The sequence below is a fragment of the Triticum aestivum genome, chromosome 6B (genome assembly GCF_018294505.1).
Source record: "Triticum aestivum cultivar Chinese Spring chromosome 6B, IWGSC CS RefSeq v2.1, whole genome shotgun sequence".
NCBI classification, from domain to species: Eukaryota; Viridiplantae; Streptophyta; class Magnoliopsida; order Poales; family Poaceae; genus Triticum; species Triticum aestivum.
Window position 1 is genome coordinate 116,595,938 of NC_057810.1, and position 18,253 is coordinate 116,614,190.

Below are 18,253 nucleotides of genomic sequence, written 5' to 3' on the forward strand. Positions count from 1 at the left end.
TGATGACAAGCAACGGATTTGGCATACTACTTATTCTCGTAGATAGAATTAAGAGAGATATAGCGCCAACTTGAGGAAGTATAGATGGAACCACCGGTGGGATTTGGAAACAATGAATATTTGATATGATAACGAAGGAAGTGAAATCTTGAACGAACCACCGTAATAATTTAAAAAGAAAGTAGCAAAGGTACAATTCACCGAGAAGAATTGGAAAACGAATGAAGATACTTGAGGGGATTTAGATACAAGAGAACGAAGAGATCATGAACTGATTAGAGGATATTAGAACGATGCACCGGAAGAATTCAAGAACGAGAGTTGAAAGCTGAGAATGAAGAATTATGACATGATGGCCTTTGGAGGAAAGAACTGGAAACAACTCATGAAATGCTCCGGATGGGTGAAAAGAATTTTCACAATCAAAACAATTATGCAAGGATGGCATCAAACTTGAACTACACATCTTTGGAAGAAAGGGTAAGGATTTAAGAGGAACTCTTCTTCACTCTTCAAAATTCGAGAATGACGACGAGAAACACCACCAAGAATTGTTGAGATACTCCGGGATGAATATTAGAAAGGTTGAACCAACGATGAATAGAATTTGAAACATCTTGGAGAAGGACATATGACTGATGAAGATTCATTCTTTCGTCAAACTTCGAAAGACTTTGGGAATAGCTTTGGGAAAAAATAGAAGAGTCGGGTAAGATGTTGGGAAAAGATCTGTGGGTTAGGTCCCACTCAAAAGAAAACACTGTTGAACGATTTAAAAGAGAGATTGCATCGGTTGAATTAGATGGCTTGAATGAGGTAACAACCTCGAAATAGTTAGAATTGATGCAGAGTGGAAACACAAATCTTCAGAGATATCTTCAGCACTCCGGAACAATTGAATAGCAAGCGGGGAATGATTAAGAGATCACCGGCATACGCAAACACTTGAAACAAGGAAGGGAATATGATCAACACCGAAAGCTTGAGTTAAATCCACCGGAGAAGAAAAGAGACGAAGAATAATAAACTTGAAGCTTCGTTAGTATCTTCCTGAGAATCACCGGATAAGAACATTGACGGAAAAGAATGGAGAGACTTCCCATCAATAAAATGGATACCCGATTAAGAAATCTGAGTCCTTGAAGTTAAGGATGGGAGGGCGGGAAAACAAAGGCAACTTGGGGCAGATGGAATGGATATCGTTGAGAAAACTTAGAATTGATCTTGTGGATGTTGAGATGATCGGATCCACTTGAAGAGAAGCACGCCGGTTGGAAGAGAATTAACATGACAACCTCAATGATCAAAAGGATTAGCACTCCCATAGAAATATGAAAACACCATTTAGGGAAGGTATGGATTCAACATTTGACTTCGAAGCAACTCGAATACCACAAATAAAACAAAACAAAGGATTTGGCTTGCAGAATAAGCCAGAACAAACATATGATAGAGATTTCGTCCGAAGTTTTCGTGGTGGGGCCCACACGGGCTCGAGTGTACAGCACCATCTTGTACAAGGCAGTGCACATGACATATGAAGCGTCCCCAAACCAGCATAGCCAAGGGTTCTTTAAGACACGATGAGACCACTGTAAAAACGACCGTGGAAAGGTGGACCACTAGAAGTCAAACCCCAATCTCATATCATGCATCTGTCGAAAAGATATTCTAGGAGCTACTTGAATTCCCACCTATAAAACTCCTGAAACTTTCTGGTTATGCAATCTGGTGTTGGGGATAAAGGGGAAGCAATATATCTCACCCAAACTAACAATACCTACATCCAAACTATATCCATCCATCAACACATAACCAAGAAACCTTCAGAAATCGTGTACCTCAACCTTCGAAAAGCATCCGTTATATGAGTTATGGCAATACTCCCGAACTCCCGCCCCAGTACTGGGTGGCGTCGAGGTTATCTCACCAACAACTGCATAAAAGAGATTTTCGATGTCGGCAAAACTCAGGTATTCCAGAACTGCAATGATAAAATTGTGACGACAACACCTCGGAGCTCAACTCCCCGGGTCAATGCCACATAAAAGACAGGAGGCACCAAGAACAATGTTCTCGTCACAAAACCATCAGAACGATTCCAAGATACCCGCGTGATCCTAAAAAAAATAGTGAAATTTGAGGAGAGGAAAGTCAAAACATCTACATCAGGAGACCTCACTAGAGCGACGAAGGGACTGAGGAGTAAAAAGAATCCTACTCTCCGATATATATAATCCTACGACTCAAAACATTTTTTTTCTAGACTCAACAACGCCAGCAAACAATCAAGCAGGGGGCTCCTAAGTCGGGGATGGCTCTGATTACCAACTTGTAACACCCACGATGCGGCTATATCTCCCACGTGTCGAAGCACGACTTAGAGGCATAACCGCATTGTGGTTTTGTCGCAAGAAGGGTCATCTTCACACAATCCCATGTAATGAAAAAGAATGGGATAAAGAGTTGGCTTACAATCGCCACTTCACACAATGAACATATAATGAATCATACATCATTCAGAGTACACACATGGTCCGACTATGGACGAAGCCAAAAGAAAAGAAGATAACCCAACTGCTAGATCCCCGATCGTCCCAACTGGGCTCCACTACTGATCAACATGAAACAAAATATAGCAACAACTAAGATCTTCGTTGAGCTCCCAACTAAGCTCGGTTGCATCACCTGTACTGGTATCATCGGCACCTGCAACTGTTGTGATAGTATCTGGTGAGTCACGAGGACTCAGCAATCTCAAAACCCGCGAGATCAAGACTATTTAAGCTTATGGGAAAGGAAGGGGTAAAGTGGTGAGGTTGCAGCAGCGCCTAAGCATATATGGTGGCTGACATACGCAAATAAGAGCGAGAAGAGAAGCAACGGAACGGTTGTGAAGCTAGCAATGATCAAGAAGTGATCCTGAACTCCTACTTACGTCAAACATAACCCAAAACCGTGTTCACTTCCTGGACTCTGCCAAAAAGAGACCATCACGGCTACACACGCTGTTGATGCATTTTAATTCGGATCTGGTGTCAAGTTATCTACAACCCGACATTAACAAATTCCCATCTGCCTATAACCGCAGGCATGGCTTTCGAAAGATTACACCCTGCAGGGGTGTCCCAACTTAGCCCATGAACAGCTCTCGCGATCAACGAAGGATATACCTTCTCCCAGGAAGACCCGATCAGACTCGGAATCCCAGTTCGCAAGACATTTCGACAATGGTAAAACAAGACCAGCAAAGCCGCCCGATGTGCCGACAAATCCCGATAGGAGTCGCACGTATCTCGTTCTCAGGGCAACACCAGATGAGACTAGCTACGAGGAAAACCAGCCCTCAAGTTTCCCCAAGGTGGCCTCGCAGGCAGCTCAGTTCGGACCAACACTCGAAGGAGCACTGGCCCGGGGGGGTTAAAATAAAGATGACCCTTGAGTCTGCAGAACCCAAGGGAAAAAGGCTTAGGTGGCAAATGGTAAAACCAAGGTTGGGCCTTGCTGGAGGAGTTTTATTCAAAGCGAACTGTCAAGGGGGTCCCATAAATCACCCAACCGCGTAAGGAACGCAAAATCCGGGAACATAACACCGGTATGACGGAAACTACGGCGACAAGAGTGGAAGAAAACACCAGGCAGAAGGCCAAGTCTTCCACCATAATCCTGTCCATCATGAAGCAATCTTCAACTTCACCTACAACTAACAACGCTATAAGCGGGGCTGAGCAAAGCGGTAACATAGCCAAGCAACGGTTTGCTAGGAGGGGTGAAAAGGTTAGAGGCTGACATGGCAATATGGGAGGCACGGTAAACAAGTGATAGGTAGCGCAACATAGCGATAGAACGAAGCAACTAGCAAGCAAAGATAGAAGTGATATCGAAGGTAATGGTCATCTTGCCTGAGATCCTGATAGGAAGAAGAACGACTCCATGAAGAAGACAAACGAACGTAGTCGAACGAATCCTCACAACTCTGGAACGAAACCGAAGCTAACGCGAGAAGCAAACCAGAAAGAAGCAAACAACATGGTAAACACACAAGCATAATCATGGCATGGTGCACAATCAAGTATGATGCATGTCCGGTTTAATGAGGCATGGCATGGCAAAGTGCAACAAACAATACTACAAATTAAGTGGAGCTCAATGTGCAACGAGTTGCATATTGATGAAACACCACATTCAAATATTTAGTTCTACCTCATTTAGGAACACAACAATATTAAATGTTGTTAAGCATGGCAAGAGGTGAAACATGAGCAAACCACCTATCTAGGCAAGTTTAAGTGAGGCCAGAAACAACCAACAACAATTCTGGAAATCCCCATATGTCATTTAGTAGTTTAAAGCAAACACAATTTTAAGCATTTTAAATGTTGTTAACATGATGCGGATGCCATAAACAAGGTTTTATACAATTTTATGAAACGGTTAACAAGAGCATGATACGAGGTATTAGTCGCCATGGCGGAAGGAAAAAGGTGCCACGGCGGTGAAACGGAAATGGTGCCACGGCAACATTCCGGTTCCGGTAACTCATGGAGGTACCAGTGCAAAAGGGAGCGTGACGTGAGCGCGTCATGCAAGATGGTGGGGTCATCCCGGATTCCGGGTTCCCATGGGACGGCGGCATGGCAAATGAGGAACGTGCAAAAACCTCTCTTGGACACGGTGCCAACACGAGCATCTCATACAACAAAGCATTCGATCCACGGGCGGTCGTCTCGGGGTTATACCTTCGAAGCGTGTGTTTCGGAGCGGTTTGGGTTCAGTACGATGTAGAGGAAGTAGTCGTTCTCGTGGCGGTAGTGGAAGTAGTGGTTCACGGACGTCGTGGAAGTAGTCGTACACGGCATCGGTAGAGGTACTCGCGATCTTGGCGACGGTAGTTGTACACGTTTTTCGTAGATGTCCGGGGTCGTCGTAGAGGTACTTGGCGAAAAGCATGTCGATAGTAGTTGCACACGGGTCCTCGTCTTCATGGTACTTGGCGTCCTCTCGGCCTTGACAGTGAAGAAACGGAATGCGGTGGTCGTGGTACTTGGCGATATCCGAGATGGTCTTGCGTATCCGTAGGGGTACTGGCAGTTTGTGTAGTCGATCTTGTCGGTCCAACACGAAGCAACACAGGGAGCCTCGGGCGGGCAGCAGCAAGGAAGCGATGGTGGAGGTCAGCGGCAGGAAGCAGGCATGGGGCTCATCTGGTTCCCGGCCGGGTCCAGGCCGGTGGGACTCCATGGGGCGGAGGCCATGGCGTTCCTGATAGACAGGTGAGGGAGGAGCAAGGCGGCGGCAAACTCGGAGCTCGGGGACGAGGCGCCGAGGGCGAGGCAGGGAAGCCATGGCCTGGTGGCACTCCGGCGAACTTGGCCGCAGGGACAGTCACGGTCACGCGAGGAGAAGTAGGGCAGGCGGGAAGGCTTGCGGTGGCCTTGGTGATTCCAGCGACGGCAGCAGCAAGGGCGGGTGAGGTCGGTGCTGCGGCGCAGCTCGACGGCGACAAGGCAGCAGAGGGACGCGGGCAGGAGGTGAAGAAGACGGCGCGGTAGTGGGGCGATGGGGATGGACGGAGGAGATGGGCTCGCCGGCCAGAACGACGGCACGGCGGCAGAGGGATGGGTGGCCGGAGGCGCGGCCGGTCGGCGGGCAGTGGCGCGCGGGAGGAAAAGAGAGGCCATGGATTGGGCGTGAGGAGCTCCTCTCCCTTGGCTTGATGCGTGCGTATGTGTGTGGCGGCGGGCAGAGGGAACGAGGGGAGACCGATGGAGAGGGGATCGGGCTCTCTGGCGGCTAGGGTTAGCAGGGTTTGGTGGGCCTTGGGCCGGCTTAGATGGTCGGGCCTAAGAGGCCTGGCTGGGCTCTCTCTTTCTCCCTCAAAAGAAAAAAAACAGAGATAAGAAATAAAAGAAAGAGAGGGTTCGGGAAAGAATTTGCGCAAGGGGTTAAATTTCCCGGACTCACAAAAATGAGTTTGATCCAAGAAAAATAGAAGTGGGCATGATTGCAAGAATTAAATTCAGTCATTTGAATTTAATTCAAATGGTTTGAACAAGAAGTAGGATTTAGAAGTGTCCAAAAATGTTGAGATTTTTGGTGGAGCTCCGGAAAATGATGAAAGAAATGATGGGCAAGGTTGGAGACCAAACTTGAAGCAGAAAAGGAACGAAATTATTTTGCAAGTGTGTTTATGGGTGATTCTGAATTAAAGAAATATTTAATATAGCTCCCTAATATTGGGACGATATGTTATAAAGAGAAGTCACCCTTCCCTCGATTTAAATGGATCGAAGATCCATACAATTTATTTAGAAGAGTTTTTAAAATTAATGATATGATGGCATGATGACATGATGCAATGCACATGATGCAAAGATGAATGCACGAACAAAACAAAATCACACAACGAATCTCGGAAACCCTGGAAGTCTTCTGGAGCGTCGGTCTCGGGGTGTCACACCTAGCTAGGCATTAAAGCAAAGATAGATCTAAGTAGTGCCATCTTTGGCACTTGGTTCATAAGTAGAGCAATTATAATCTTTAGGGGGTTCTACCTTTTTAGTAATGATAAAACCTTTAGGCAAAAATTCAAGAACTTCGTTTGTAGCAAAAGGTTTCTCAACGATAGAGAGACAATTGGGATGAACACTCATGGATTTGATATCCGCATCTCCCTTACTAGAAGATTCACCCTTATTTTTAAGAACATAAATAAACTTGGCAGTTTTGGTAAGGGGTTTTCGAGTATTTTTCATAGAGGAAAACGCATAACCTAAGTTAGTCATGATATCCTCAAGTTTACCAATTCTTGCAGAATCTAGATCTATTTTTTCATTAACTATAGGTTCTTTTTCTTTAAGATTTTTTAAAGTGAACCCAACCCTAGATCCGTATTGGGTAATTTGATTATGAATCTTTCTATCCAAGTTTTCAATTAACTCAACAGTGGCAATTTTATCTTCAACGATCTCAAGACGTTGCATAACATGTTCCAAAGTTAAAATAGTTCCATTAACCAAAAGAGGTGGTGGGCCAAACAAATCTAGCATAGCATTATAAGCTTCAAATGTGTGACTATTCAAGAAATCCCCTCTAGAAACGGTATCAAGAACGCATCTATTCCAAGGAGTAATGCCTACATAAAAATTGCGAAGAAGAACGGAAGTAGAAAGCTTTGTCCGGTTTGCACCTTCAGATCTACCATGACACGGTCATTATACTCGTAAAGCTTATGGTTTCCCCCCTTTATATTCACTACCATCATCGTAGGTGCTTCATACCGTGCTAGCACTGCTCCTCAAGACCTCAACCCATCAAGCGAAACAACATGCCACTCATAATTCCAAAGCTTAGTTGTTGATATACGAATCTGATATGAAGCTCATATATTACTAAAAAAGAGAATGTTTAATTGGTCACCTAATGTTCATATTTTCGTTTTGAAAAGCATGTGCGCCATACACCGGCGGAGCTACAGTTAAAATATTGGAAAAGCCCAGATGGCTTAGACTACAGGGGATCTGCTACGTCTTTAGCTTGCGTTGGTTTTCCTCGAAGAGGAGAGGGTGATGCAGCAATAGTAGCGTAAGTATTTCCCTCAGTTTTTGAGAACCAAGGTTTCAATCCAGTAGGAGGATCCTCAACAAGTCCCACGAACCTACACAAACAAATAAAGAACTCGCAACCAACGCGACAAAGGGGTTGTCAATCCCTTCACGGCCACTTGCGAAAGTGAGATCTGATAGAGATAGTATGATAAGATAAATATATTTTTGGTATTTTATAATATAGATGCAGAAAATAAAGATGCAAATAAAAGTATATTGGAAGCAAATATGATAAGAGATAGACCTGGGGGCCATAGGTTTTACTAGAGGCTTCTCTGGAGAGCATAAGTATTACGGTGGGTGAACAAATTACTGTCGAGCAATTGATAGAAAAGCGAATAATTATGACGTTATCTAGGCATGATCATGTATATAGGCATCACGTCCATAACAAGTAGACCGACTCCTGCCTGCATCTACTACTATTACTCCACACATCGACCGCTGTCAGTATGCATCTAGAGTATTAAGTTCATAAGAACAGAGTAACGCATTAAGCAAGATGACATGATGTAGAGGGATAAACTCAAGCAATATGATATAAACCCCATCTTTTTATCCTCAATGGCAACAATACAATACCTGTCTTGCAACCCTTTCTGTCACTGGGTAAGAACACCGTAAGATTGAACCCAGAGCTAAGCACTTCTCCCATGGCAAGAAAGATCAATCTAGTAGGCCAAACCAAACCGATAATTAGAAGAGACTTGCAAAGATAACTCAATCATACATAAAAGAATTCAGAGAAGATTCAAATATTATTCATAGATAAACTTGATCATAAACCCACAATTCATCGGATCTCGACAAACACACCGCAAAAAGAGATTACATTGAATAGATCTCCACAAGTGAGGGGGAGAACATTGTTTGAGATCCAAAAAGAGAGAAGAAGCCATCTAGCTAATAACTATGACCCGTAGGTCTGTGGTAAACTACTCACAACTAATCGAAGAGGCAAGGATGTTGATGTAGAAGCCCTCCATAGTCGATTCCCCCTCTGGCAGACTGCCGGCGAAGGCTCCAAGATGATATCTCGCGGATACAGAAGGTTATGGTGGAAATTGTGTTTCGTCTTGCCCCTGGATCTTTTTGGGGTATGTTGGCTTATATAGGAGGAAGAAGTACGTCGGTGGCCGCCCGAGGGGCCCACGAGACAAGGGGCGCACCCTACAGGGGGGCGCCCTCCTATCTCGTGGGAGCGTCGGCTGCTTCTTGACTTGCACTCCAAGTCCTCTGGATCACGTTCGTTCCAAAAATCATGCTCCCGAAGGTTTCATTCCATTTGGACTCCGTTTGATATTCCTTTTCTTCGAAATACTGAAATAGGCACAAAAAAACAGCAATACGGGTTGGGCCTCCGGTTAGTAGGTTAGTCCCAAAAATGATATAAATGTGTAAAATAAAGCCCATAAACATCCAAAAGGGGTAATATAATACCATGGAACAATCAAAAATTATAGATACATTGGAGACGTATCAGGATCCCAATTTTTTGTACAAATCTACCTTCACTCCTTTGTATACTGGACTAGGACTGGGCGGGCCATGGAATTTTTTTGTTCTGATGTAGCTCTTTCTTGTCGTACCGGCAATACAAGCCCATATGGACCAGCTAGTTCCACTTTACATATTTTATTCTTAATGCTTAGGGTTTTCCCCTTTTATCTACTCTACTATGATCTACGTAGGTGATTTCTGTCGTACTAGCAGTAATCCACCCTTCAAGCTAAACAACTTATCACTCATAATTACAAAGCTTAGTTGTTTAAATATGATTGTGATATGATACTGATATTATTTAACAGATACATTTAATTGGTTAGCTAAAGGTCCCACTTGAGTTTCCAAATGCATGTCGCGACATATAGAGAGACAGCAGAATTGCATTTCTTTGTCATTTGTGGACTGTAGTTTCTTGTCGGTACCAAATATTAGTTGTTATTTCAAAGCAAACATCAGTTGCTAACTACCCTTTGTGCGGTTTGCAGCATCAGATCTACCATCCCACTGCCACGGTCAACACTATACTCATCATGCTTATGGTTTCCCCATTTTATGATGACCACAATCAGCCTACGTGGTTTGTGTCGTAATAGCACTGCTCCACCCATCGAGCTAAACAAGCTTAGTTGTACAAATTCGATCTCATATTATGCTCATATTAGTAAATCTGAGACATGTTTAATTGGTCAGCTAAATGTTCCTACTTCAGTTTCGAAATGCATGTGAGCCACATATGGAGAGACCGGAAGGAATAGTATTTCTCTGTGCGCTCTGGTTCATCATGGGTGGACAATAGACATTGTATAGAAAACCATGTAATATCTTCAATATGCTTGCTCTTCTGCTCTTCTTTAACATGACCCTCTTCTCTTCTTTAATAAGTATATTCCTAGTTGGGAAGAGTAGCAGAGACATTTGCGGTCGACTGATCAGGTCGAGTTGTTCTCCCTTAGTATTTGAACATGTCAAGCCAGGTCGACTTGTTCTTCTTAACTATATGTTGAAGCTATCATCTGCGAAGTATCATCACTTCTGGGGCTCTCATATTTTGATTAGTAGGCCACATTATATTAATGCACACACCAAATCACAGCATGCATGTCATCTCTTAGAAGAATTGCAGAGATATCACAAAGGGGTTTACAGGGAGGCAATATTGGATTAGAATCACTTCGGTCTTACAGTGATAATCTCATTTGTTTTTATGTTTTCATGCATGCCAGGTATTGAACATGATCAAAATGAATATGAGAATGGGTGCACGAGAGTAATATTGCAGAACAATCCACTGGCTAACAAACTTGGCATGGTGGAGGATGTCCTATCTTATTCACCCATCAAGGTGCTTGCTCTAACTTGGCAAGGTTGTATTGGTCGCACATATTTTGCATCTGACCTCTTGCATTACTTCTTCTTTGTTACACCACCATCTGCTTAGTTTAAGCATCATATGTGAGTATATGCCATACCTCATAACCCACCAGTACTAGAAAAAAGGACTGTTAGTGGCACACCTATTTTTGCCATTAATGGTACACTATAGGTGCGCCACTATTACCACGCCACTAGTAACAAATACTAATGGCGCACCTCTGGTGCGCCATTAGTATTGCAGGTAATAGTGGCGCACCTTGTAGTGTGCCATTACTATTGCTACAGGTGCGCCACTAGTAACTTTTTTTTTGAATTTTTTTTATTTTTTTTTATTTTGAAGGTGGGAAAATAGTAGTGGCGCACTGTCTAACCCCCACCGTGCTCCATTGCTATTTTTTAATTTTGAATTTGGATCTAGATCTAGATGTGGCTGTAACGCCTCGGATCCGATGCGCCAGGTGTCTACCAGTTATTCACCGTCGTTGCCATGTCATTTGCTTGCGTGTTTCATATTGTCATGTCATCATGTGCATTTCATTATGCATACGTGTTCGTCTCATGCATCCGAGCATTTTCCCCGTTGTCCGTTTTGCAATCCGGCGCTCCTATGCCCTCCGGCGTCCCCCTTTTGTCTTTCGTTGTGAGTGGGTGTTAAACGTTCTCGGAATGGACTAAGGCTTGCCAAGCGGCCTTGGTATAACACCGGTAGACCGCCTGTCAAGTTTTGTGCCATTTGGAGGTTGTTTGGTACTCCAACGGTTAACCGGGTAACCATAAAGCCCCTCTCTCTTTGCAGCCCAACACCCCTTCCAAAGTGGCCCAAAACCCAGCAAACTCCCCTCCATGCTCTCGGTCGTTCGATCACGATCGTGTGAGCGAAAACCGCTCCTCATTTGGACTCTCCTAGCTCCCTCTACCTATAAATATGCCCTCTCCCCCGAAATTCCGGATCATTTCCCCCCTAACCCTAGCAGATTCATCCCTGCCGCCACCGGACACGTCCGGCCGCAGCCGGACACGTCCGGGTCGCCCCGCCGCCGCCACGTGGCGTGTCGCCACTCGCCTGCCGTACCGCCCCTGCCGCCGGCCCGGAGAGCCCGTCCGGGGCCCTCCCGGCCCGAAGCCGCCGCCGCCGCAACCCGCGACTAGGCCCGGCTCCCGCGCCGCCCGGGCCCGCGCCGCCGGATCCCGCGCCCCGTCCGGTCCGCGCCCCGGCCGCCCTCCCGCGCCGGAGTCGCCCGCGCGCCGCCGCCCTCCGCCGCGGCCCCGCCATCCTCGGTCGCGCCTCCCCGCGCCCAGGACCTGCGTCGCCGCTTTCTTCCTCCCCGCGCCCTCGCGCCCTCGCCGTCCGGCGCGCCGCCGCGGCCTCCGTCTCCTCCCGTCGCCGCGCCGGTGCCCCTCCGCCTGCGCGCCACCAGAGCTCCTCCGTGCGCCGTGCTGCCGAGCCCATCCGGCACCGCCCCGCGGTTCCTTCGCGCCCTCGCCGTCCCGCCGGTCTCCTCCGCCCCTCGCCGCGCCGGCCGTCGCCGGAGAGCGCCGCCCCTCGCCGGAGTTTGCTCAAATCCGGATCTGGTCGGGTGGACCAGATCCACCAGTTCGGTGAACCAAACGCGTCGTGCCCCATCCCGGATCCCTCCGTCCCGGAACGCCTCCGTCCCGGGTTGACTTTTCCCGGAGGTAAAAATGCCAGTCCCAGATTTTGCACATTTTCATGCCATCGTATCTCTGCATCCGTAGCTCCGTTACGTGCGTGTAATATGTCAAATTGTTCGCCTCAACGAGTACATCATTTCATTCCAGTACATAATATTCATTTGAGCTCATATTGATGCCTGAATCATCGTTGTAAGAGTGCTTCGTGATGTTTCCTGCTGTCTGTTAACAGAACGAGCTCTTTTGTCATTTTTGCCATGATTGATGTGTGCATCCTATGAGGTTGATGTCTACATGTGTTTTGAACTATGCCATGTCTTATTTACAGAGGTGCTTACCATGTATTTTTGTGATCAATGTGGTGACTAGCACAAGCATGCCAACTAGGTGTCGTGATGTTGCTTACTTTAGTCCCTGTTCTGCTGTTATTTTGATGCCATGTAAACTTGATGCTACAGAGAGATCCATGCATATTTTGAGACACTTCAGTAAGGGTGTTTTGAACATGTGGTTATTGCTATCCATTCATGCCCTTGGTTACAATTATGGAGTAGTCTAGCACGTCATTTTCGTGCTCTACTTTTGCTTCAAGATGTTTCCTGGCAGATTGTTTACGTGTTATTCAATTTGGCCAAGGTTGCTATTGTTGATCCTTGCATGCTATGGACTTGTTCTTGCCTTGGTTGGTTACACAAACATGTATTATTGATGATGCTATGCTTATATTGTCATGCAATAACTTGTGGTGAGTGATTCAAGCTTGTTAAGTAGGGTACATGATGTTGCTGTTTTGCTAGGCTGAATCTGTTATTTCGTGATGCCATATAAACATGTTGCTACTAATCATTCTATGCATAATCTGGAGATGTTATATAAACATGTTTTGATCTACATGTCATCCTCTATCCATCCATGCCCCTGGTTGCATTTATAGCTTGCTGTAGCTTGTTAATATCTTGCTCCAAAGTTGATTGATAATGTTGCTGTCAGCCTGTTAACATTAAGTTCAGTTGTTTCCATGTGTTTTGCTAGTGATCCAGACACCCTATGACCTTGCTCTTGCCTTGCTTAGCTTCAAAAATATGCCTTCTTACTGTTGGTTGCCTTGCCATGACATGTATTGCTCTGTAGTGAGTTGCACAAGCTCATTTACATGCCTTCATAATTCTGTTCCTGCCATGTATGAATCTGTATTATAACTTGCCATGTTTACGTGGGTGCCTTCATATTTTCTGTTCCTTTTTGGCTTATGGTCAGTAAAGTACATTTGATCTATGCATTTAGTAGTTTCATGCCATGACTTTGTTTGCCATGATAAGTTCCTGTAACATGTTGTTTGATAGCTCTAAACATTGCATCGTGATGTTCTTTTCTGCAAAGTCTGAAATTGTTATAACTTGCAATCTTACCATGTGTGTTTGAGCATGTTCTGGTGATTTCTGGAGATAGCTCAGTGTTCATGTTTTGTTTTTCTTTACCTGTACATCATGCCCATGCCTTTTGTTTTCATATTGTGGTGCCGTAGCTTATTGTTTTAATACTTGCAATATGCCTAGTTGCTGTTTTCGACAGATTATTGCTACGACTTGTTTAGTGTGTGTGTTGAACCGTTGCTCCGTTTTGAGTGTGCTCTATATGAAAATTGCTTGATTTTGCATATAGTTTCGTATTATTATGTTGCATCCATGTTTTGAGGTGTTTGCTTGATGTTTGTATGCATTTGCATCAATGCCATGTCTAACTTGTTTTGCTCATATCTTCTAGGCCGTAGCTCCGAACTAAATGAACTTTATATGTAACTTGACTAGAATCTCGTGTAGATCATCGTGGTGCTCTTTAACTTGCTGTTTAACCACTTCAACTTAATGTTTGTTCAGATCTGGTCCAATTTCGAAATATGCATATGAGGACTTACCGGAATTGTTATATGTTGTTCCCGGCCTCATTTAAACTTGCCTTGATGTGTTGCTCTTGTTTGCATCATCTCTTGCCATGAGTCGCTTCATGTAGCTTCGTCATGCATCATGCCTTGTTCATGTGTGGTGTGTTTACTATGTTGTGTGCTTCTTTTCGATAGTTCCTGTTTCGTTGCGATCGTGAGGATTCGTTCGTCTATGCTTGGTTCGTCTTCGTGGCTTCGTCTTCTTCATGGACTCGTTCTTCTTCCTTGCGGGATTTCAGGCAAGATGACCGTTACCCTGGATCTCACTACTATCATTGCTATGCTAGTTGCTTCGTTCTATCGCTTTGCTGCGTTACCTATCTTTTGCTCATCAAGCCTCCCATATTGCCATGAACCTCTAACCTTTGACACCTTTCCTATGCAAACCATTGATTGGCTATGTTACCGCTTTTGCTCAGCCCCTCTTATAGCGTTGCTAGTTGCAGGTGAAGTTGAAGATTTCTCCATGGTGGACAGGATTTTGGTTGGGATATCACAATATCTCTTATATTATTATTAATGCATCTATATATTTGGTAAAAGGTGGAAGGCTCGGACTTTTGCCTGGTGTTTTGTTCCACTCTTGCCGCCCTAGTTTCCGTCATACCGGTGTTATGTTCCCGGATTTTGCGTTCCTTATGCGGTCGGGTGATTTATGGGACCCCCTTGACAGTTCGCTTTGAATAAAACTCCTCCAGCAAGGCCCAACCTTGGTTTTACCATTTGCCTCACCACCACCTACCTTTTCCCTTGGTAGTCGCGCTCTCGAGGGTCATCTTTATTATAGCCGCCCCCCTCGGGCCAGTGCTTGTCTAAGTGTTGGTCCGAACTAGAGCCCTTTGCAGCGCCCCCTCAGGGAAACTTGAGGTCTGGTTTTAGTTGTACGGATTGCTCATCCGGTGTTGCCCTGAGAACGAGATATGTGCAGCTCCTATCGGGATTATCGGCGCATCGGGCGGTCTTGCTGGTCTTGTTTTACCATTGTCGAAATGTCTTGTAAACCGGAATTCCGAGTCTAATCGGGTCTTCCTGGGAGAAGGTCTATTCCTTTGTTGATCGCGAGAGCTTGTCATGGGCTAAGTTGGGACGCCCCTGCAGGGTATAATCTTTTGAAAGCCTTGCCTGCGGTTATAGGCAGATGGGAATTTGTTAATGTCCGGTTGTAGATAACTTGACACCAGATCCGAATTAAAACTCATCAACCGTGTGTGTAGCCGTGATGGTCTCTTTTCGGTGGAGTCCGGGAAGTGAACACGGTTCTTGGGTTATGTTTGACGTAAGTAGGAGTTCAGGATCACTTCTTGATCATTGCTAGCTTCACGACCGTTCCGCTTGCTCTCTTCTCGCTCTTATTTGCGTATGTTTAGCCATCGTATCATGCTTAGTCGCTGCTGCAGCCTCACCACTTTACCCCTTCCTTTCCTTTTAAGCTTGCTAGTCTTGATACCCATGGTAATGGGATTGCTGAGTCCTTGTGGCTCACAGATTACTACAACAACAGTTGCAGGTACAGGTTATGCGATGATCATGACGCGAGAGTGATGCTTGCTTGCATTGAGTTCTTCTTCTGCTTCTTCGATCAGGGGATAGGTTCCAGGTCGGCAGCCTGGGCTAGCAGGGGGATGTCGTTTGAGTTTCTGTTTGTGATTCATCCGTAGTCGGATGATGCTCTTATGTATTGTGATGTTGTATTCATGTAACATTGTATGCCTTATGTATGTATCCCCATCTATTATGTAATGTTGATGTAATGATATCCACCTTGCAAAAGCGTTTCAATATGCGGGTCTATCCTTGGTGGGACCTTTGAGTTCCTTTTGGATAGGGTCGCATATTGGGCGTGACAAGTTGGTATTAGATCCTTGACCGACCCTGGGAGCCCCTTGATTGATCGTGTAGTTTGGTTGATGTTGAGTCTAGAAGAAAACTGTTTTCAGAGTCTAGTTATATCGGAGAGTAGGAATTCTTTTTACTCCTCAGTCCCTTCGTCGCTCTGGTAAGGAATCTTGACGTAGGTGTTTTGAATTATTTCTCTTCCCCTTCAAATTTTTCTTTAGGTTCACGCAGTTGGTTTTCTGATCGTTGGTTCTCAGCTCTTTTCATCCGGTGCATTTTCCCGTCAAGTCGACTTGACTCTCTTCATCTTTGAGTTCAGTCCTCAGTTGTTTTCTTTTCCCACCCGCCCACCCCTTTTCATCTTGGAACCGGAGTCCATAATCGAGTATCCATCCTACTCGTGCGAAGTCTTTGCTTTCTTTTCTCAACAATTTCAATCGGTGTTTTCTCTTCAAGTTATTCGTCGGTTTTCCCCTTCCAAGTTGCCTTTGTTTTCCCGTCCTCCCACCCTTTTTCTTCCCGGAGTCTGACTCTCTCTCGACCAGCTATTTCATTCGTGTGGATCCTCTTCAGTCTTTCGTCAATCGTTTCAACCGGTGAATTCTCTTTTGTTTGACATTCTTCATCTCTTTTCCGATGCACTCAATTCATGTTTTTTTTCGGTGTTGATCGTATTATTTTTCTTGGCTCAAGTGTTATCCCTCCTCGTTCTCCTCTCGCCAGTTTTATCCTTCCGGAGTGCTCAAGACATCTCAAGAGATTCGTCTGTGTTCCAATTAATGCGAGGTTGTCACCTCATTCAAATATTTCAATTGTTCCGGTGCTTCATCTATCTGTTCATCATCCTTTTCAACGGTGTTTTCTCTTCAGTGGGCCCTAACCCACAGGTCTTTTCCCAGGATCTTACCTGACTCTTCTAATTTCCCGGAGCTATTCTCAAATCCTTTCCGAAGTTTGACGTAAGTATGGATTTCATCAGTCAGATGTTTTTCCAAGATCAGTTTCAAATCACTTCATTGTTGGCTCAACCTCTTCGCTTTTCATCCTCCCGCAGTATCTCAGTAATTTTGGTGGTGTTTTTCCGTCGTCATTTGAAGACCGAAGTAGAGTTTTTCCTCTAATTCTTGTCCGTCCTCTTGAAGTTTCGTCGTTCTAGCTTCTTGTTACCCTCTCGAATTATTCCATTTGTCAGATATTTTTCTTATCCATCCGGAGTATGTCAGAAGTTGTCTTTCCGTTTCTTTTCACCGGAGGCCGTCGTTCAAGAAGAATTCTCGTCCTCACATTTCAGCTACCGTTATCGAGTTATCCCGGTGCTTCGTTCAAGTGTTCATTAATCAGCTCATGATCTCTTTGTTCTTTTGCATCTAAATCCCCTCAAGCATATTTGTTCTTCTAATTCTTCCCGGTGATTCAGTCCCTTTCATCAGTCATTTTCATTTCTAACGATGGTTCATTCAGATTCTTTTTCCTTGTTAATCATATTAATTCATTCATTCTTTCCAATCCTACCGGTGGTTCATGAAGACTTTCTCAAGTTCGCGCTATATCTCTTCTCAATCCTTTCAAGAAGAATAGGTAGTATGCAAAAATCCATTGCTTGTCATCAATTTAATTTGATGAAGGATAAGCATACAATAAATCTTATTCTTATTTCATCCAAGTGAGTAATCCATTCCTTCAGAGTTTGTTCTTGATGAATAAATTTTAGTTCCAAGTGTTTTCATCTTTTCTTTTCCTGAGTTCAAAATTTTCTCGGCCATCTCATCGGAAACCTCCATCTAAATCATCGCAAAGCTCATCTTATTCATTCGTCCTTCATTCTATCTCATCATCTTTTTGTTACCGGAGTTCTTCATGGTGGTTCTTCATGATTTAATTCATTCTTCAAGTGTTCATCAAGATTCTTATCGAAGGAGCTCAAGTATCTTTCCTTCTTGATTTTCAAAGTGCAATTAATTCTCTGTATTTCTTTTGAAGTGGAGTTTTGCATTTCTTCGTTCTCCTCAGCTAATTAATCTGTTTCGCTTGTGGTCGGTGATCACCTCATAATTTTGAGATGTTTTCCATAAGTCCACAAGAAGCTTATTCCTTTCGTTGTTGATTTTCTCAACAACTCCGTTCAACCTTTCCTCCTAAGTTCTTTTCATTCAATTCTTCCGGAGGCTTTGCGCTATTCATCTCGTCAAGTGCCATCCCATCTTGTGAAGCTCGTGTTCTATTCATCCATGTTTCAGCCAGAGTGCTGCTTAAATCCTTTCAGTCTTATTCATTTCTTATCTTGTTCTAACCGGAGTGGTTTCATAGTCTGTCTGATTCATTGAGCTATCAATTC